The following is a 14,008-nucleotide window of genomic DNA, read 5'->3' as shown; positions in this document are numbered from 1 at the left end:
GTCAGTCCTCACCATATTTTTAGGAAATGCTTGGACATTGTGCATATTTAACGATTTTGATAAGTTTTCTTTTCTTTTTTTTGTATTTTATATAAATAAAAAAATAATTGAGGATTAATGTTAAAAAGCTAACAAAGAGAAACAAATACTATTTATACAATTAATGAAGTAGTGTAAAGGGAAGCTAAGGAAAGAAAAATAATAAAATTACATGATACAATTTTGAGTATTTAATTAACTATCCAGATAATATATTATTATGTAATTGGATGACTTTGAATAACTAATAAATTATATAATAATATTCAATTACATTATGACACATCATTAGACTCAAAATTAGATATCTTAAATAATTTATAGTAACAATTAATTAACAAAATCTTTCTACAATTCTTATGAAATAATTGAATATATAAATAAAATAAAATAAGAAAAAAAAAACTATAAAAATCCGAGGATGAAAGAAAGGAGATTTTTTCCTTGAAAAAAAATTAAAGTCTATTATAGAATTAATTTTTATAATTTAGAATTTATTTTAAAGATGTTCTTAGTGTTTCAAGGATACACTTAATTTATTTTTTTATTTTAAATTAATACTACTTTAAAATGTAATGCTATAGCTAATATTAAAGATTCAATATCTGCCTTTTTTTTCGATATAATTGTGGAAACACATCCTTCTCTTCTATAGCTAGACAAATATTTGAGGGGGAATTGAAGGTGTCATTTATTAGGGTCTTATAATTGATTTTAGATCCTCTCTACAGTTTATGGGTGAATGGGAAAATAGTTTGTTTTGCTTATAACATTTTCAGGTATAAATTTGTATTACAAGTTTCATGTTATAATAACTTTTACAAGTTTTAATTATTAACGAAACACTTAGTACTAATCATATTTAAAAAAAAACTCGTTTCATAATTATTTTATTTTCATCTTAATACAAAATCTTCATGTCTTGATTCTCATACTTTCGAAATTATAATATTGGTAAAGATATGAATATGATTTACACTCTTTCTAGGTTACATCGGTTAAAAAATTGAATGTGAATTTGTCTAGTTGACTCTTCGATATGTGAAAATGGTAGTTTTCTTGTAATTTTAGCTTTATATCTTTTTTTAAAGTTAATTTTATATATATAAAAAGAAAAACAGATTGTTAGCATAATTTTTTCAATTAATCAATTAGAGTTTGATTTTTTCGATCAATTTATTAGGGTTTGTTTTTCTTAATCAATCAACATTCATATCATGTATAGATTTTTCATTCTTGTATAAATATCCCTTTATGCAAACTGTTTTACATCAAATGAAATAAAATACCAAACAATATTTTTCTATTGATAAAATGGTATCAGATCCACCAAGGTTCGAGTCCTACCAAGGATAGGAGTGGACAATATGCAAATATGCAACATAAGACCCACATTTGCCCCTCATATAAAATATTTTAGGATTTTTCTAATTTTCTTATAATTTTTCAATTTTTACTTTACTCTGTTGTGCATAGTATTCTATCGCTATGACTCATCTGTTTTCAATTTTTTTCTTTGCTTTGTTGTGCAAAATGTTCTATTATTGTGACTCATTGATTTCTTGTTTTTTCACTCTGTTGTACACAATGTTCTATCATTGTGACTCACTAGTTTCCAATTTTGTTCTTTGCTTGGTTATGCACATTGTTATATCATTGTCACTCTTTGGTTCTAGTTTTTTCTTTGCTCGGTTGTGTACAATGTTATGTCACTGTGACTCACTAATTTCTAGTTTCTTTTTGGCTTTATTGTGTACAATGTTATGTCACTCTTTGGTTTCCAGTTTTTCTTTGCACTTTTTGCACAGTGTTATGTCACTATCACTCATCAGTGTGCCTCGTTGTTGTCTCTTGTAACATTACATATATGTCTCAAGGGTAAAATAGTCTTTATGCATAAGTTTATTTGATGTATAAATAATTTAATGTAATTTGAAAGTCAAAGTATGAGTTTTCAGTGACACATGGTCATGTATAGTGAGGCTATGCTTGTGTGTCATTGCCAGGTCAACCGAATAAGATCATTTTTGCATAATTTTCAAATTTAGTGACACACGGTCATGTGTCCTAGATACATGCCCGTGTGTGTTATGTGCAGTTTCAAGTTTATATAAGGCGCGTTCATTGCATTTTAGGGGTTTTTATTCTTATCCTGAATACATAAACTATCTTGAGACTATGAGGGATTTTGAGATTGACTATCTGACTTCCATGCGATAATTATAATGAACGTTTTTCGACAGTGTGGAGATAGAAAGTATAGAGAGAAGGGAACATACTTGTGCATTTCAACTCTTATGGATTAGAGGTAAGTAGGAATTGTCTTTTCAATTCGACTTGAGATCCATGTGGCTAGGAGGAATTTCCTTTGTTATGAGATTGATTTTTATGATGATGTTGATATGATTCCATGAAGAGAGGGATAGAGTTACATTGTCATGTTTTATTAATTGATTTTATGTATGTTGTTTTACTTGATGATTATGTTGATGACTAGATTGCTAGTAATGTTACCTGCAAAATTGTATGTTTGGATTATTAGAATGGATGAATGATTAATGGTATTGTAAAGAAGAAAGTTATGATGTATTATTATACTCCCTGTTGTTTGGTTGAGTTTTTTACTATCGTGATTAGCGATCCTTGATAGTTTGGATATTAAGTTGAGTTACAATTCGATCATGATAATATTTGGCCTTTGTTTTGTGCTAGGGAATGAGTAAATGACGATTGAGTGTGTAGAAATCATTCAAAAATCAAAATTATATCTATGTTCTGCTTCCTAGACTTGCCACATGGTTGTGTGGCGTGAGACACATGCTCGTATGCATGAATTTTGGGATCTAGGTTGAGTTTTCCAAGGTTTTTTGGCTGTTGGGTGTCGTTGATTGATGAACAATTATCTATGACATGTTGAATTCCTGTGTGTAGCTTCGCACGATTGTGTGTAGGGGAAAATGACTTAAATACCCTTGCAAAGTGGCATGATTTAAATGAGTTTTAGAAAGGAAAGTGAAAAAAATCTAAAAGGGCATACGCTCATGTTAGTAAAAGTACACATCTCTGTGTGTGTTGAAAAATAACACATAGGGACAGGCCACAAGGAGAATGGTTATGCATTAGAAATTTAAAGGACACACCCCATGTGTCCAAAGTTACACACCCATATGTATAGGACAAAAGAAAGAAAAGAGTAAGGGAATTAGATTAGAATTTAAAAGGTCATCATGAAAGATAGTCCAGAGATTCTGGGTACATAAAAGTACCTCACCTGCCTAAGAAGCAAGATTAGCAAGGCATGAGATGCATTCTAGGTGGAAGCGAGAGCGAGTCAAGGTCAAATAAGGCTCGAGGCATATGCATATTAGACATTATAGGATCTTTATGAGAGGACAATGACTACATATTCCTTATACCCATAGTGGGGCACATTTATAGTAGGATACTATACCCACAGTAAGGTATTTGCTTATAGTAGAATCGAGCTGAGATATAGATTGGTGTAGTGGGACAAAGAGACAACTCACATGACCAAGGTGTCAAATCTTTGTGTTTGATTTGATTTGATCGACCTAGTATATAGTTTCAATTATAACTTTTAGATTCAGATGCTTTCATTGAATTAAGTATAGTTATGTTAACTAGGGATCTAGGGAGTGGTTCTTTAGTAACCAAATGGCATTTAGTTTAATTCAAGAGTTAAGATGTACATTCTAGATTTTCCCTAGAGTACAATATCAACACAGTGATGATTTATAGGAGCCACTATCATCAACATGAGAGTTTAATGTCGACTTTGGATGATAGAGATAGCATGAGTCCAGATTAAGGGTAATTTAGGGATTTAAGTAAAATTTATCAACAAAGTCTCTTACTTACTGAATGTTTTGTCACTCACTCCCCTACTTTCATATGTGCAAGTGCAAGTAATCATGACGACTGTAGAAGGAGGGGTGGTTAGAAGGCATATAGTTGTGAGGACATTTCTATCATTTTAGCTTTTATGAGTTTTTACTTTATCATGAATTTATTTATATATTTGACTATACATTATTATCTTTTAGTTATGTTTTGAGTTATGACATCTTTTGTACGCTTCCGACTTTGGTCTTTAACAAGAGTATTTTGGCAAATTTGCAAAGTTTAATAAATAAAGTTTTTATTCAATTATTTTACAAGTTTAATTATATGTTTTAATAAAAGTAATATTCAAATAGTCAATTTCGTGATATCTTTCTTTGGAGGATAGTACTTCTGGAGGGGGTGTTACATTTCTTATACAACTCGATTAATCGATCGTTAATCTAGCTTTACTTGCCTTTGTCATTACCAGTTGCCACCAAATCTATTTCCTTGTACTTTTGATATCAGCAACAGTCTATCCAAACAGTAGTGCAACCATCAATCAAAACATATCGTGAATGATATCATCCGACTCACCTTTTTTTTTGTTCTAATGACTAAACTGCGAATATCTTCACCAAGTCACATGTTTTGAGTCATTTCCAAGATCTCTTTTCCAAACTCAATTTGGTCCTTACTCTATCACCTTGAGTTTGAGGGGGATGTCAACATAATTTTCTTACTCAGTCATACTATGATTTCCTAAATCAATCAATCAAAGCTTCATTTTCACAATCAATTAGTCAAAACTTGATTTCCTCAATCAATCAAAGTTTGATTTTCTCAATCAATCAACATTCATACCATGTATATATTTTTCATTCTTGTATAATTGCCCTTTTGTACAAACTCTTCTAAATTAGATAAAATAATATACAAAGTAGTATTTTTCTATTGTTAACACAAAGTCCAAGGGAAATACCCCAAGTAATGGTTGAATGACGTTAGAAAACCTACCTTTTTACAATTGTAGTGCCAATACAAAAGAAAGAAAAAATCAAGGGTGGGAGTTCTCCTAATACAACAATCCAACAACAACAATTATATATTTCCCCTTATTAAATTCAATCCCAATTGGAGGACAAGACTGAAATAAAAAAGCAGAAGTCCAACCAAACAACAATCTAAAACCAACAACAAAATCTAATACTAAAGATGAAAATCAAATTACATGCCAAATGGCTCCAAGTAATGGTGGAATCTCAAACTTGGAGGCTATATCATGAATCTTGGCTCATATAAGCCAAAAATATCAATAATGATGGTCCTACGGGAGCTATGCTACTGGTAGAATATCTAGTTAGTCCGCTTATACCATAAGAAATAGATTATGGTTTAGAGAACTAACTATGCAATAATGTACTTGAAGTCATCTTTGTGACATAGGTGAGTGGCAATCCACTAGAGCTAAGAGAACAATTGGAGAGCTAGTTAGGCCATAAATGTCTTGTTTGAGACTTCCTTCCATACATAGAAGGACAAAGCATAATTGAAGAAAAGGTGCTCATGGGAGTCAAAAGAGGATCTGCATAACACATAGACAATGCAATATGACTATGGTCCTAGAACTGGTCTATGGTGTAAAATATCCGTAAAGAGGCCGACACCAACTAAACAATTAAAGTGTTCCTTAGGATATGTCCCGAAAACCTAAGAAACACGGAAACGCACAACAATGTGTGTTTCAATGAATCCAAAATGTTTCAGTTTCTGAAGCGGCCTAAAACTGGTACGAAACATTTCGGGGCCGTTTCGGTAATTTTAAATAAAAGGGGAACACGTTTCTTTAACAGAAACAATTTCCTATGTATACAAGGATTCTGAAAGTGTATCATAAAAGGATTCTGAAAGGATTTTGAAAGTAAATAATAAAAACAGTTTCCTATGCATTAGATTATCTTCTCTTCTTTGCTGTCAATCTCTTAGGCGTCTTCTTCTTCTCTGAACAGTTGCTGGAAGAAAGAAAACTCTCTGAAAAAAGTGTGCATTTTTCTTGCCTTCTATTATACAAATAAGTTTATATGGATTTTAATTTAATGCATCTCTACTCCCAACATTAATTTCTTTTTATAAAATACTTATTAATTTATTATATATTCTCTATTCCAAGACTATAATTCTGCATGCCTCTTTCAGATTTGTTAGTTTTCCAAGATTTTTATTTTATTATAAAACATATATTAAATTATTATATATATACTCCCACATGCCTGCTTTTATGCTCAAAGATTTTATATATCTTAGTCAATGCATGCTTTCTTCCAGATGTGTCAACGTTTGAATTCTAATTTATTATAAAATATATTTTAAAACATTAAATTATTTTATATGCTCTATTCCCCCTGAAATATATATATATATATATATATATATATATATATATATATATCAATGCAATTTGGTTAATTTTTGCAATATATATATACACACTCCCACATAAGTTATTCATGAATATAATTTGTAATTATAATCCATAATTTATTTTATTAATAATTATTGAATATTTGATTTTATATAATTTAATCGAATAATTTTATACTCTGTAATTTAGTTATTCATGTTTGATTTGAATATTATTTATAGATAAAAGTTTTCCTATAATTAAATTGATTTATTTATGTTTTCAATTTGTGATTTTATTTCAGTTGTGTAGTAAGCTGTCAAGAAGAATAGTCGGTGATTTATGTGATTTGGTTGATTTTTTTGATAAATTTTAGCAAATTGTCGGTGATACTGAATTTGGGTTAATCATTAATGGATTTTGCTACTGGTAAGGAAAGTTCTAATTCTAAAAGTAGTAGTAGTAGTAGTGTGGGTTCTGCAAAAAGGAATAATGATGAAGACCAAAATCCATTATGGAAATATGTCACAAAAATTGAGAAACTTGGAGAATCAGGGGGTACATGCAAATGGGTTTGTAATTTTTGTCATAAAGAAAGACAAGAGACTTATACTAGAGTTAAAGCTTACCTATTAAAAATTACGGGGAAAGGAATCGGTGCTTGTTCTAAAGTAAAATTTGAAGATTGAGTAAAAATGAGAAAATTAGATGATGAAGCTACCAATAAGATTTATAATTCTCAACCTAAGGAAGTGTCATTGCCTAGTAGTACTATTAATGTAAATCAATCATTGTCTTTATCCTTACCGTCACCGAGTGGGTCAAATATTTTTTCAAAGAAGAGAAAAGTTGATGATTCTCCTATTGCTAAATCTTTTGACATACAAACTAGAGCTCAATTAGATGAGAAAATTGCTAGAATGTTTTACACTGGTGGTCTTCCTTTTAATTTTGCTAGGAATCCAAACTATATTAGTGCCTTTTCATTTGCAGCTAATCATTCATTGGGTGGTTATGTGCCTCCTGGGTACAATAAATTAAGAACTACACTACTTCAGTAAGAGAAAACAAATGTGGAAAGGTTATTGGAACCTATTAAAAGCACTTGGATGGAAAAAAAAGGTTAGTATTGTTAGTGATGGATGAAGTGACCCATAAGGGAGACCTTTAATTAACTTCATGGTTGTTTGTGAATCAGGCCCGATGTTTATTAAAGCTGTTAATTGTGCAGGTGAAGTTAAAGATAAATATTTCATTAAAAATTTATTGAAGGAGATAATTGATGAGGTTGGTCATCAAAAAGTAGTTTAAGTAATAACTGATAATGCTAAAAATTGTAAAGGTGCTGGGGAAATCATTGAAGGTATGTTTCCACATATTTATTGGACTCCATGTGTTGTGCATACTTTGAATCTAGCTTTGAAAAATATATGTGCAGCTAAAAATGTGGAATCTAATCAAGAGACATATGATGAATGTCATTGGATAACTGATGTTTATGGTGATGTTATGGGAATTAAAAACTTCATAATGAACCATTCAATGCGATTGACTATGTTTAATCGATTTAGTCCTTTGAAATTACTTTTAGTTGCGGACACTAGTTTTGCTTCTGTTATTATTATGCTCAAAAGATTTAAATTAATTAAGGGTGCTTTAGAATCAATGATTGTAAGTGAACAATGGGCACAATATAGAGAAGACGATCAAGGCAAAGCAAGATTTGTTTGTGATAAGGTGTTGGATGAGAATTGGTGGGCGAAGGTCAATTATATTCTTGCTTTTGCTGCACCGATTTATGATATGATTCGAATGTGTGATACAAATAAGTCATGTCTTCATTTGGTTTATGGGAATTGGGATTCTATGATTGAAAAGGTTAAATCGATTATTTATGAACATGGAGGAAAGTTTCCTACCCAAGATTCTCCTTTCTATTCAGTGATCTATAATATTCTTTATGATCGTTGGGCAAAAAGTAATACTCCACTCCATTGTCTAGCTCATTCATTGAATCTAAAGTAAATATCTAATTGAATTATATATTTTTTTCATACTTATTTGATATATTTATTTATTAAATTGAGTATTAATTTGTTAACTATTTGATATATCTATTATTTGTGAAGGTTTTACAGTGAACAATAGCTTGAAGGAGTTGAAGGTGGAGTGCCTCCTCATATGGATGGGGAAGTATCTATTGAGAGGAACAAATGTTTTAGAAGGATCTTTTCTGAAGATGAGCGTTTTAAAGCATTGGATGAGTATGCTAACTTCTCCCTCAAAAGTGGACTGTTTGAAGATCCTGACTCAATTAGTGCTAGATTTAATACAGAACCGATGAAGTGGTGGGCATGTTTTGGTTCGAATGCTCTATTGCTTCAAAAGTTAGCATTTTGAGTACTTGGACAACCTAGTTCCTCCTCTTGTTGTGAAAGAAATTAGAGTACTTATTCCTTCATTCATTCAATTCAAAGGAATAAATTAATTTCAAAACGTGCAAAAGATTTGGTTTTTGTTCATAACAATCTTCGTTTATTGTCAAGGGTTAACTCTAAGTATTATGATGGTAAGGAGAAGATGTGGGATGTTGTTGGAGATGACTTTGGGAGTATGAAAGATATGGGAGTTTTTCAATTAGCCAACTTATCATTAGATGAATCAGAATTGGAGTTTGTTTTTTTCGATGAAGATGCGAATGACATAATGGATAAGGAAAATGATCAAATAAAGAAAATACAATAAATATTTTACTATTTTTTTATTTTTTTTCATTATATTTTATTTGATATTAACCCTTGGAAATTATTATTTTGATGAAATAATATTGAGTTTGTAGGTTGATTTATTTACATTTTGATAAAATATATTGATTTACATACATGTTTATTTTCCATTTTAAAAGATGAATATATAAGTATTGATTTAATTTATACATACATGTTTCAAGAACTTGAATTTGTAATTTATTTTTGGTATAAAATTATTTTGTTATATGTTATTTTAAATTGGTTGGAAAAAATCAATTGTTGTATTTTTTTAATTAAAATATAGGTTATTGTATTTTTTATAAAAAATTCATATTTATAAAAAGAACCCTATATTTTTTATATTTACATGTTTTCCCACATTTTTGTTTCATACTTTTAAAAAAAAATACGTTTTCACGTTTTGATGTTTCGACGTTTCCGTTTCCATTCTACCTAGCCGAAAACCATAAAAGATGGTGAACGGAATTTGCACTTTGCAGGTCTCTAGATAAATCATAGACTGAGTCAACGGATACCTTACCCAATAAGTAAGCCTTGTAAATGTAGTAGTTAGGAACCCTCACTTGCAGAGTAATGGAAATTGAGTCTCATATGTGTTAAAGGTCCGGGCTACTCAATGGAAAAGTCCATAAACCATCAAAGATGATATCTGAAACTCTGACATCTAATGATAGGCCTCTGGAGGATAGAGTCCAAAAAGAGAACATTTCACATAAAGGTCCACATGGAAGTTAATTATCTTGCCATAGTGAAACATCTTGTCCATCTCTTACACATTAGACCATCAGTCCCATACACCAATTCTAGCTATGTAGAATCTTCCTCCATGTCCATAAGGCCTTCAACGTCACCTTGATATGTCATAAGGATTGGCCTCTCAAAAGGAATGAACATACTTTTAAGGACAATATAAAGTGGTGGTTAGTCAGTAGGCGCTAGACATGCTTGAGTATTGGCGTTGTTTCCAATTTTGTACCCACTTTATTGATCCCCAAACCCCCTTCCTTCAAAGTATAACATATAGATACCCAAACCACCTTAGCTCTAGATGAAGCTAAGGAAGTCCCCTTTCGTTGGAAGGTAACTAAAATACTTTCAATCTTCTTTACAATGGCCTTCGATAGGAAGAACTTGAAAGACTATTGAATCTAGAATCCTAGATAAAGAGAAGAACCAACTTGATTAGTTGAAAATAGTTCACATATATCAAGGAAAATGAAGTCCATAATCTGATCTCGAAAAGAATTTGCTCCGATAAAGGTTGATAGTATCGGAGACGAGTAGTGATAAAAAGGATTAGAGTTCGAGGTACCAGAGTCCAAATATCATATTGGAAAAGGTAATAATAAAATGGTGAGTTTTGGACTAAGTCAAATACATAATTTCCCTCGCTTTAATAGAAACGAATCTGGAAAAATATAAGCCTCTCTTTCGTTCTCAGAAAATCAAAACCTCTTCTTTGTATCTGAGGGCCTCGGCTTTGTTAATACATTTTTTTTACCTAAAAAAAAAATTAGGGTTTAATTAAACTGTTATCAGCTGTTGTTTATTCAATATATTTGTTATTACAAAGATCAAAGACTGTAAAATGTTTTGCTTCAGAATGATTTGTTTAGTTAAAGAAATCCAAATTTTTCTCCCAATTTTTGTTGTTTTCTTGAAGTTGAATCCACTCAAACCGCAACCGAAAGTTGAATCCACTATTTTCGGTTTGGAGTTTACGCTGGCAATGGCATATATCCAGTGAAATGGAACGTAGGGTGAAAGTCATATTATATGTCTTGAATGAAAATTTATAACCGTTCATCGGAACAATCAATCGAATGAACACAAATCCCAAAGATGGACAAAACACCAAGAATAAATAAATTTATGGCAATTGAAATTTAATTAAGGGTTTAAACTTTAAATAGCAAGCAAATCTCGAATTTGTACATTGAAACATAAACAAAATTCTGTATAAACTAAAATTCAGCTCCCTGAAACTCCTCCTATTTCCAGTTCTAGATCTCATCTCCTCTTCTACAACTGCAAAATCGCCACTAAAGCAATCAAAAGAAAAAGAAAAGAAAAGGAACAATTCAATCTCTGAATTTAGAGATGTTAGATTCAGAAGCTAATGGTACAAGTGATTGAAAAGAACAATCTTGAGGCAACCAATACTAAACTTGTTTGTTGCTCCATGAAGACTCCAAACCGACCAGGAGAAAATAGAAAAACAGAAGCACTGAGATGGCCAAAGAGAGATACAACTCTCCTGTCAAACTGAAGAAAGACAACATTTTAGAGAGCGATGGGAGAAAAGTGAAGATGATTTATAAGCTATGGTATCATTTTTCCTTCAATATATTATATATAGAAGAGAGAAGATTCATTGCATATAAAGGTTGTGGGAAGGGACATGTGACGAAGGGTATTAGTTCATTGAATCCCAGAAGCAAGTTGGTCAAGTGGGGTCATTTGATTATCTTTGTGCATGAATGGCCCCAAAAAATGCACGTCCTCTGAATCTTTACAGAATCTACAGAGTAATTAAATATACGCATTGAAATAAGAGCAGGTTAAACGTGCCAACATATCACCCACTCAATTTGCAGATTCGTTATAGTGGCAGAAACAATAATTTAGTTTTAGAGTAACAAATATCTTCCCACCCAAGGTTGGCCTCACAGCTTTTTCTTTTGGCCCATGGTTAGAATAAGTAATGCATTTTTCCTCAATATAATATTTTATTTTATATATAAAAAAACTAATATTGTAAAATTAAAATAGTAATTTTATCATTTATTTATTTAAAAAAATAACAACTTTTTATTTAACATAAATAATTTAAATAAGATAATTTAATTAAACTTTTAAAAAGATTTCAAAATTTATAAAACTACCTTTGAAATATTTTTAAACCCGATATATTTTAAAACTATTTTATGACCGTAATAGTTATAGGATAATATTTATATCTATAATTTTTTGTATTTTTATTAATTTTTTGAGGTTTAATTGTCGTATTTAAAATTATTCAAGACAAACTAATATTTTAAAATTTCCAAAAAAAGCCCAAACTTTTTTGAATTTATTTAATCCCCTAAAATTTTCATAAAAAGCACAATATTTACAAAAAATATGGTTTACCCTATTATATATAATTATACAATAAAGACATGTTTATCTAATACAACAAAGATAGTTTATCTATAGAAAGAGAGAAAGAATGGGTGAAAGTAAAAGGAAAGAGAAAATAAGAGACTTCTTAATAATTTGGATATTTGGAGGATCGACCCACCAATTACGATTCTTGGTTATATTAATTTGAAAGTAAATATAAATTAGTAAAATTTAATAATTAATTTTAAAAATAATTTATGAATACAAAACCAAACACAAAAAGATAATCGAAAAAGTACAAAATTTATAAACAAATGAAAACTAAATTGTTAGAAAAAAATGAAAATTTGATTGAGATTTGAGATTGAAATTGAATGAAAAAAATGTACAGAGATTGAGAAATTATGGTTTGGATGTGGTTTGGAGAGTGAGAGAGGAGGATTTATATAGAAAATAAAAAATAAAAAAAAATTTCGGGCCAACGACTATTGGTTGGCTAGTACTTGTTGTCCTAGCCAATGATTTCTGGAGGTGCAAAAGTTGTTTTGCACCCGTAGAAATCTTTTAAAAATTTTTTAACTTTTTTGAGTGGCTACAATAACGGGATGGCTTGTAGGCTTAAAGTCCAAGTTTGTGACATAGTCGGAATAACCAGTGGGCTTAACATGACCTATTACAGTAGCAAGCTATGCTTCTGTGAGTTGGGCTTAATCAAAGAGGCTTGGGTCGGGCCGTAGGCCAACCTAACCCCTTGTTGTGTCTAATTTGATTAATAATTTAATGAATAATATATCTAAGCAATAATTATTGGCCCTTGGATTTTGATTCAAACATATGCCCTAGGATTGCAAATGAGCTTAATTTTACAAGTTGCTTGTTGTTTTGTTAGTGTTAAGTGAAACTCAAGCTCCTTGTTGTTTGGTTTGATGATTTTGTGGGTCTGTAGTTAGGTTAGAATATAATATCAATATATATATATATATATATATATATATATATATATATATATATATATATATATATATATATATATATATATATATATATATATATATATATATATATATATATATATATGCTTATAAATATTTTAGGCTTGTGATATGTGACTATTGATGAATTTGAGGCATGTTTTTCGAATGGTGAATGTTGAAATTGAGTTTAAAGATAATTAGTGACTATTCAGTATGAGCTAAAGACTTTGGTTTGCTTATGGTTCATTGGAATTCATAGAAACTAGTGGGGCAAGTATTTCTAAGTCACGATACACGATCGTGTAGGCAGGTAGGAACGCTTATGTATCCCTTTAGTTGTGAATCAAGCATGCTTGTTCTAGGGATAGGTCATACACTGTTGTATTGTTTGAGACACTCACCTGTGTATGGTCTCCTATAGGGATATTCATGTTTATTGTATTTAATGGCGTTAGTCAATGCAAGGTTGACAATGATGTTAGTCAATGCAAGTTTGACCTTTAGTCCAGCTTAAGAGGGATATCGTCCCTAACATAAAGGACATCTGTGCTTAGGTAGTGTGATTGGCATGAGGAGAAAGGCTAAAAGACATATTCAACTTTATTAAATAGACTATTTTATCCTTATATTATGTGCAAAAAGGGAAAAAACATAGAAAAGCTTTAATAAAGACAAATTAGGATAATTAGTTATATCAAGAGTGTTTATGGTATGAAAGATGACATAGACCTTGATCAGGTTGATTCTGGGTCAAAAATAATGAAAGTTAAGGAAAGTGGTAGACACCTAGATAACTACCAACTATGTGCGTAAGTGGTGATATATGTGAAAACAATAGGGTTATACAAGAGATAGATACATATGACATACATTAT

Source organism: Mangifera indica, chromosome 7 (genome assembly GCF_011075055.1).
Source record: "Mangifera indica cultivar Alphonso chromosome 7, CATAS_Mindica_2.1, whole genome shotgun sequence".
Classification (NCBI taxonomy): domain Eukaryota; kingdom Viridiplantae; phylum Streptophyta; class Magnoliopsida; order Sapindales; family Anacardiaceae; genus Mangifera; species Mangifera indica.
Note: the sequence above shows the minus strand (reverse complement) of the source record.